The sequence below is a fragment of the Phoenix dactylifera genome, chromosome 13 (assembly GCF_051530095.1).
Source record: "Phoenix dactylifera cultivar Ajwa chromosome 13, Ajwa_hap1_PhDact_Kaust_v1.1, whole genome shotgun sequence".
Lineage (NCBI taxonomy): Eukaryota > Viridiplantae > Streptophyta > Magnoliopsida > Arecales > Arecaceae > Phoenix > Phoenix dactylifera.
Genome location: NC_143202.1, coordinates 20,474,453 through 20,482,489, shown reverse-complemented (window position 1 = coordinate 20,482,489; position 8,037 = coordinate 20,474,453).

Sequence of the window (8,037 nt, the reverse complement as noted above, 5' to 3'; positions counted from 1 at the left end):
ACTTTTCATACATGCAATATTACAAGCAATTCCATCTTTATTTCATGCCTACATTTCTATTTACTATGATACTTTTTTTTCTAATGGTATTATAAGCCAGCAATGTTTCACGAACAAATTTTTATTAAACCGAACAAAAATTCAATTGTAAGGTTGTAATTGTGTTGAAACTTCTAAAAGGTAGGTGGTGGAAAGTCTCCATGTCATTTTCTCAGAACTAAAACCTCATGTAACATGTTCTAATCTCATTCCTCATGTATAGTTAATCATGAAGGCGGTCATTATAGCTATGACCACAATTTTTGGAATGAGAGAGTTTGATAGTGATCGTCACTGCATTATCTACTGATCATCATTAATCCTTTATTTTATTTGTGTATACTAAACTTCTAAAATTGATGGTTTGCATGTCTCTTAAAGGTTGATTTCATATTTCTAGCTGATGTATATTAGACTTCCACTATATGCAAAAAAAAATCATATGGGGTGTGCGCAAAAAGATAAAAAACAAAATGAAACATGCTTTCTATTTTACACTGGAGGACTTCTCCTACTAATGAAGTCATCGGTCTCTTGATCAGAAAAAAATCAAATAAAAAATGTGTATAGCATTCTCTTTCTTCCGTATTTTCAAAATATATCTATATAATTTAATATATAGTTTCTAAATATAGTACTCACCAGTACACAATACATAGTTAGATAATACATACTTAACAAATTATCTAGCAGCCCAATACACACCTCCAAGCAAATTGGTATACAATTTCTAAAACATCATATTCATCAGTACACACTACATGACCAGTGATACATTTGCCGACTTTTTGATTACTTGATCCAGGATGTGTGATGTATATGCCATTCCGAAATGATCTATTAATCTGCTAATAAGTCGTTTCATAGCAGTTCCATTTATCACTTTATTGTGAAAGACCAGATCAGCCCGTTCTACCTCTATATTCTGCTGAATAGGATTCGACATGGGCCTGAGTTAGTGATTCGAAAACTTCCTTTCCTCAATCTCAATCTCGATTCATGCAAAAATGCAGAAATTATGATACTAGTGAAATTAGAGAGACCCGAATTCCTATGGGCATAGGCATCACCTAATCTAATTTATTAGTTTAGATAGCGTAGGAATAAGCCCGACAAAATCTCTGCATGACTTCTTCTATTACTCGATAAAAAGAAATATGACCAACTACAATCTTATTTGATACACACCGAACAATGATCCAATACACATCTTTCAGCAACTGACAGACCAAAGGCCTAAAAGCTTACAACAAAAGAGCACTAATGGCCGACCCAAGCCTTTTCGGAAAGAGCCCTTCCGTCCTAAGAGGCCCTGGTGAACCGTCATAATAAGTAAACAATTCCCAAGAAGAGGAGAAAGAAGAAAAGAAAAAAAAAATCACACAAATCGATGCGAGATGCCAGATTTCGATTAAATAAATTGGCATACAGTTTTCAAAATATGTTTTTACTAATACACGCTATATGGCGAGATGATACACCAAGTATATTAGTCATTTAGCAACCTAATGCACACCTCTAGATGAATGGATACACTTTTCAAAATATTGTGTTCATCAATATCGGTACATAGTTTCTTAGTTTTGTATAATATAAAAAATTATATACATGTCGTCCTTAGATTTTATGAACTCTTAGGTGCAAAAATTTAAGAAAAAAAAAGAAAAATTTGGAGAAGCAGAAAGGAACTCAAGAGGTGACGAAAGACCTTATAGATGGAATAAATAGCTTGATAAAGAAATGAATAAAGGGAAAGGCTTGGACGAGTGCGTGTAATTTTTTTATTATTATTATTATTATTATTTAAATTACGAAATTGAAATTGATGAGGAGAGATTCTATAGCTATTTAATTTTTAAATTTTTTATTTAAGATTGACATAAAAAAATATGAAAAAATAAAAAATTCCATCCCATGGGATCTTTTATGGTACCCGTCCTTTATGATTGTTGTTCTCCCTGTCTTTAATTGGTAGGATTATAATAGCTTAATATGTCAGATCAGAATGTCACGTCCTACTTTTGGAATAAAAAATACAGGACAATCCAAATCATTTCTTCATTAAAATTAGTCTAATCGAAGCTGTCTAATCATGATTAATCATGCAGCCTAGCAGGGTGCCAACTTTAATCCACTCCAATCACCAAGCGTGGAAGCCCCCAAATCCCAATTTCCAAGACCAAATGAGGAAAGCGTAAAATTTTCCACCAGTGGAACTAAATCGTCCCGGTATCCAAAATGTCATTAATTTAATCACCCCACTTACCCGTTTTATATTGCTAATTTGTCCTCCCATGCTCCAAGTTCCCACTTTCATCCACGTGGCAGTACCCAACCATGGAACACTCGAACGGCGGGATCTTGGTGCCCTTGACACGTGCCACAATCTGGTCCACTAGGTGGCTTCCCCGCTCGTGGCTCCCAAAAGATACCCTTGCCCTCTTTTAAGGAGTCCAGTTCAGGTGCTTCTTGGACGCCTTTTTGTTTAAACTGCTCCTGAGGAAACGTTCGCAAGTATGTGGGATTTAATGGATGATGGGCCTTCATCTCTTTTGTCTTATTGCCATCAGTTCCATGAAAATTACATGGGCTCTCAGGTGAAACTTATCTCCCTGAAAACCTCCATTATTGGCTTGTGTGCTTGGTCCAAGGATAAGCCTGCTTCTACTAGTGTATGATAAAAAAAGCTCTTGAAAGTTTGAAGTAGTATTTGTTTAAAAATATAAAAGAAAAAAAAAATCCTGTGTTCCTTTTCCCTATTGGAAAGCATGTTTGAGATGAAAGTAGAAGTATGGGACCGAGAATGCAGGTGAAAGTCAAATACGGAGGCATGGGTATAAACTACTCTTCAAGCACTCCAAGAAACATGGGAATATCTTCACCTTTGTTTGCTATCCATGAATAGAAACCTTGACTTTTGTGCTGAGCCTATGTACGCATGCATTGCATTTGCCCAAGTTGAATGTTAGTTTTAAAAAACTAGAGGGATGAATGACTGTTCGATTCAATCTTTTTGGCATTATTTTTAGAACAAGGCACTTGTTTATTTCTATCTTTTTTTTGGCATCAATAAAAATATCTTCAGCTTATATGTTGGGTAGCAGAACAAAATAACTCAAGGAGTAAATAGGTTAACTTACTCCTATTCCTCTTTAATTCAAAATAAAGTACTTAGGGCTTGCTCCGTATCACTTTTTTTCTTTTTTGAAAGAAAATAGAAATATAAAATCCAATGCAAAAAAATTGTTTGGTTACCCTTTTTTATTTCTTTAAAGAATATTTATTATTTCTAAAAATAGTGAAGTAAAATAAATTTTTTTTTTTAAGCGGCTAGGTTTTCATGCCTCTCTCATCCATTTTGCCCGACCTCCCTATGATCTCTGCCCACGGCAATCTCAAGTCGCCATTACTTACTCTAGAACCAACATCATCCTAAACCCTAACAGGATCGTTCAGCAAAATCTATAGGATTTGGAAAGGGTTTAGGATTTAAAATTAAAACCTGTTAGGATTTTGGATCTGTTTGAGATTTGACCCTCAAGTATCTGTTACCTGAGTCTAATTATATATAATACATATAATTTTTATAAAGTTATACAAAATATATATATACAACAGAGGGTGAGAGGATTATGGATTTAATGTTGGTATTATGGATTATGATTGTTGATTCAAGTTTAAATTGGAAGTTTAATGTATTAATGATTTTTACTTAATATTAGTTATATTAAAATCATTATGCAAAGATTCTTCTTTTTGTCCCCAGTTTTTTCTTTTTTTTGTAATTTTATGTCCAATACCCAACCTGATACAAATAACCAGATTTGAATAAAAATTAATCAGGTGGATTCAGGTACCCGATGGATTTACTATTTTTCGATGGAATAGATTGAAAATCTTTGGATAAATTTTTAATCGAATGTGGGATGGATTCAGATAGTAGAATTTTAAATGGATTTAGATACAAATAAGGCAAATTTTGCGGGTTCCCTACCCGCCTACTTTGAATGAATAGGCTTTTTTCTAATTTTGGGTAAGTAAAAGTGTAATAAGTGGAGTAGATGGACCTTGATATGTCAAACCCTCCCTTACCCTGTAACCAAACACAGAGGGCTGTGTTGGCCATCTCTAAAAATCTTCAGGTAGGCTAAAATAAGAATAATCTTTCAGGTGGAGTAACTTCTTATCCAACTCTTTCTAATTCTTGAACCAAATGCAAGTACCCATAGGAATAATACGTGGTTACATGTTACAAATCAAAAAAAGCAATATCCATGTAAATATTCCCTTTTCTAATGATGAATATGTTATATGAGATAGATAAAAACTTGGAAAAACCCATCTTCACAACAATTCCTGCATATTTCTAAGCATGAAAATATACTTGATGATTATCCAAATCTACAGCCTCTTGCAAATAAGCAAGAATTAAGATCGTATGAGATTCAAGTTTGTGCTTAGAGAATAAGAGTGATTATTGCCACCATGTCAGTCATGTAACAACATGATCTGAAACATCATTGCCTCTTCCACCATTTTGCTCGCAAAAAAAAAAGAAGACGAAAACAAGATGACCTAAAACATTATTTGCTATCGAAGAGTATAATAGATAGTTACATGACCAACAACAATTTAAACTCCTTAACATTTAGGACCATCACAATCCTAACTATAAGCAATGTGTCTCATTTTCAAAATGGCCTTATTTTCATTATTATTTTTCTACAGAAGATACCATATGAATTAGCAATATCTAAATGTTGGGTATATAGGAAAGCATGCAGCGGAAAGAGATCTACCATACTCGAGGATTGATATGATGCATGAAAATTTTTCTCAATTAATCATGGAAGAGTAATAATATACTTTACACGGAAAGTCGGGTCTTGCAAATTGGTAGCATGAATCTCATCGCTGCACTTCCAACAGATGCTGCGGTACAATCTCCAACTCTTTGATGCCATGATGAGTCTTTCTCGAATCTACTCTATTCATCAAAAGAACCTTCAGAGGATTTCTCCAAACCCTCGCACCATCATGCACACTTAGGAGAGAATTCGGAAAATTCAAGAGAGAAAAGAGGGATTTCTTATTAATTGCATAACCTAGCTCTCCTCTACATTTTTATAGAAGAGGAAGGGGGCAAAACTTTGTGCTACCCATCTCTATCTCTTTTCTACTTTTTTTTTTTCAATGTAACAGAATGGGGCCAGCCTCCTTAAGTGAGCTTCCCACTCAACATAATTAAGTAATAGGCCAGCCCTAAAGCCGATATAAGGTCCACAGTATTTAATAACATAAACATTTTCATGGCCTAAAGTCAATTAATTATCCAATTAAACAATCAAATTACCCCTATGATCTCTCAGGGGCCAAAATGGTGAGGAACTATGCGCGCATCCAAGGATCCCGCCAAAGTGCTTACATTAAGGATTTCTAGAATAAGCCGAATCAAGTATAAAGCATGTGGGATTATGTTGCTACGCCAAGGTTTGGATATTGATCATAGGGCACTAGGTGCACAGCTAATCAGTACTCGATTAATTGGACGTATCATGTCACATCTAACCCTAACACCTAAAGTCATAAGTCACTTAGGAAAATAATGTTACGATATATACCCCTAAGATAAAGTGAGATATTATTCCTCCATGTAATAATAGCACATTGATTACAATTTCATCCTTTTACTATGGCCAATGACTTATGCCAATCCTTGGGAAATCAATAATATGTTATATATATTTTGTATATAAAATTATTATCAAAACATTTTTGGCAAAAAAAATCAGTTAATTTATTATTGTATATTCAATCTTTGACCGAATAAGTTGTTCCCTCAATACGTACGTGTAGTGGATCCTTTATGTTGGAGTTTTCATTAAAAAAAGGATTTAAAATTTTTTATCCCATAATCTTTATTTGTTTTAAATGCTTTAAAATACTTTTCTGTGAGGCGCCTCTTTTAGGAGAGTTGTGACTCTTCGAAAGAGATCGTTGGTTTCCGAAAATATATAATGTTTCCGAAACATTACGTATCTTCAGAACCTTCGCGTCTCTTCGGTCTTCCGGATAGAGTCTATAAATAGACTCCTTCAGAATTAATCAAAAAACAATCCAATTTCTCTCTCACACACAGTGATCGTGCTCGTTAAAGAAGAATCGTGTTGAGCCAAATTGTTGTACCTTAGGGACGAGATCGTCGTAGACCTGTACGTAGGGAATGAATCACATTCTTAGGGTAGTGTATATCACACGCCTCCATCCAAACAAGCTCTTTTTCATCTTTTGATTTTATTTAGTTGATTATTCCTTTATAATACTCTATAAAATACAGATATGGCAGTTTTTAGGAAAAATATTTTCAACACTTTGTTAGGCATGTCACATGATTTCGACATAAATCTAGATCACCCAAGCCATTATACACAAACTCGCAGCTTAGTATGAGTAGTCTGACTACAAAAGTGGCTCGACTCATGCTAGTTTACATAAACCTCTTAGATGGGAGGATAGTAAAGGCTATTACATGATGAGAATATTATCACTCTTGACAATATAGTCTCAGTTAGACATGTTCAAACTATGCAATCAACATGATGTGGGACACCCAAGTGTTGATGTCCTCTGCTTTCTAATAACCGAGAAAAAGGTTGCCACCATCTTAATAGGAAAGTGTCGCATTGTAAAATTCCAATGCCCCTGTAGGATTCCCCTTGAAGCATGTTTTGGAGGTGTGTCTCCTCCCACTGGAGAATCTGTGTATACATATACATATATGTACATGTAAGTATGTTGTTGTCATTGAGAACTGACTGGCCTTAAGCATCGTGGCGAGAAGCGCGACTACACTAGAGAGCTCAGTGGTCGGCCGCTCTGGCGAGAAGCACGATGATGCTAGAGAGCTCGTCGGATGGTAGCACTCTGACTTGAAATAGCACAGAGCAAAGAAGTTCTCTGGCCGGAACGTATCCGGCGGAGAATCCTCCGATGCTTAAGTCAATTTGGTAATCATGGAAAAAGAAGAGATTTTCTTTCAATCTGTTAGGGCATTCTCTTTGCTTACCTCCTTTGCCCCTTTTTTTTTGTATATATTCGATAGAGAAGCCAACCTACCACCAGAAAATTAATGCATATGGGTCGACCAAAAGTGACTGACTTGAGTATAGTCTGGACATCAGGTATGAATGCTTTGCACGTGGATGACGACTTGCCTGTTACATCGGTGGGATCTCGAGGAACACAGAGTCTCTCGGTTAGAATGCAGCCAACTGTAGAAAGCTCCTGATATGCAAGTTCGGCTGTATGACGCTGAGCCTGCCCAATAACTGCTCCCAATCCACCACGTATTTGCTTCGTGGCATGTTTTAATTGGTTAGACCTTCTGGTGAGCTGTAGCCGATTTGGAGATATATCATATGTATACATATTAAAACATGTATGCATATGTCATTCCTAGTTTCCTAGTTGATATAGACATAGTTTCATCGTGTATTAAATATTAATGGCAACATCATGTAACAAAATCAAAATCCATTCAATCTTTCTTAGAATGCATATCCTCTTATCTTATTTTGTTTGTATATGGCCCCATCAGAGAGTTTCCAATATACAAGTTAAGCCCTTGCGCTGGCAGGATTTGGGTAGTTCAGCTGGCATCTACTCCTCAGTGCATGCGCCGAAAGAGGTTAACGTGTTCGAAGGTCATAATCTCCCACTGCTAATCCTAGATCATGTTTATCACTTGGAACGTCAGAAATAATAACAAGAAGAGAAAGGTCCATGTAATAACTATGCTATTAAATGTACCCATCCTAATTCTTGTCATGTACTCTCATGTGCCTGTATCATTTATTTTATTTTAATGTTTTATCCTGTGGAGCAATAAGCCAAACTCCACTTAACTGCTTGTAGGATTTTATACTACATTGAACTCAATTATAAAGCTTACTTCTATAAATTAATAGCTAATCATAGACAAACGGAAGCACTAGGCAA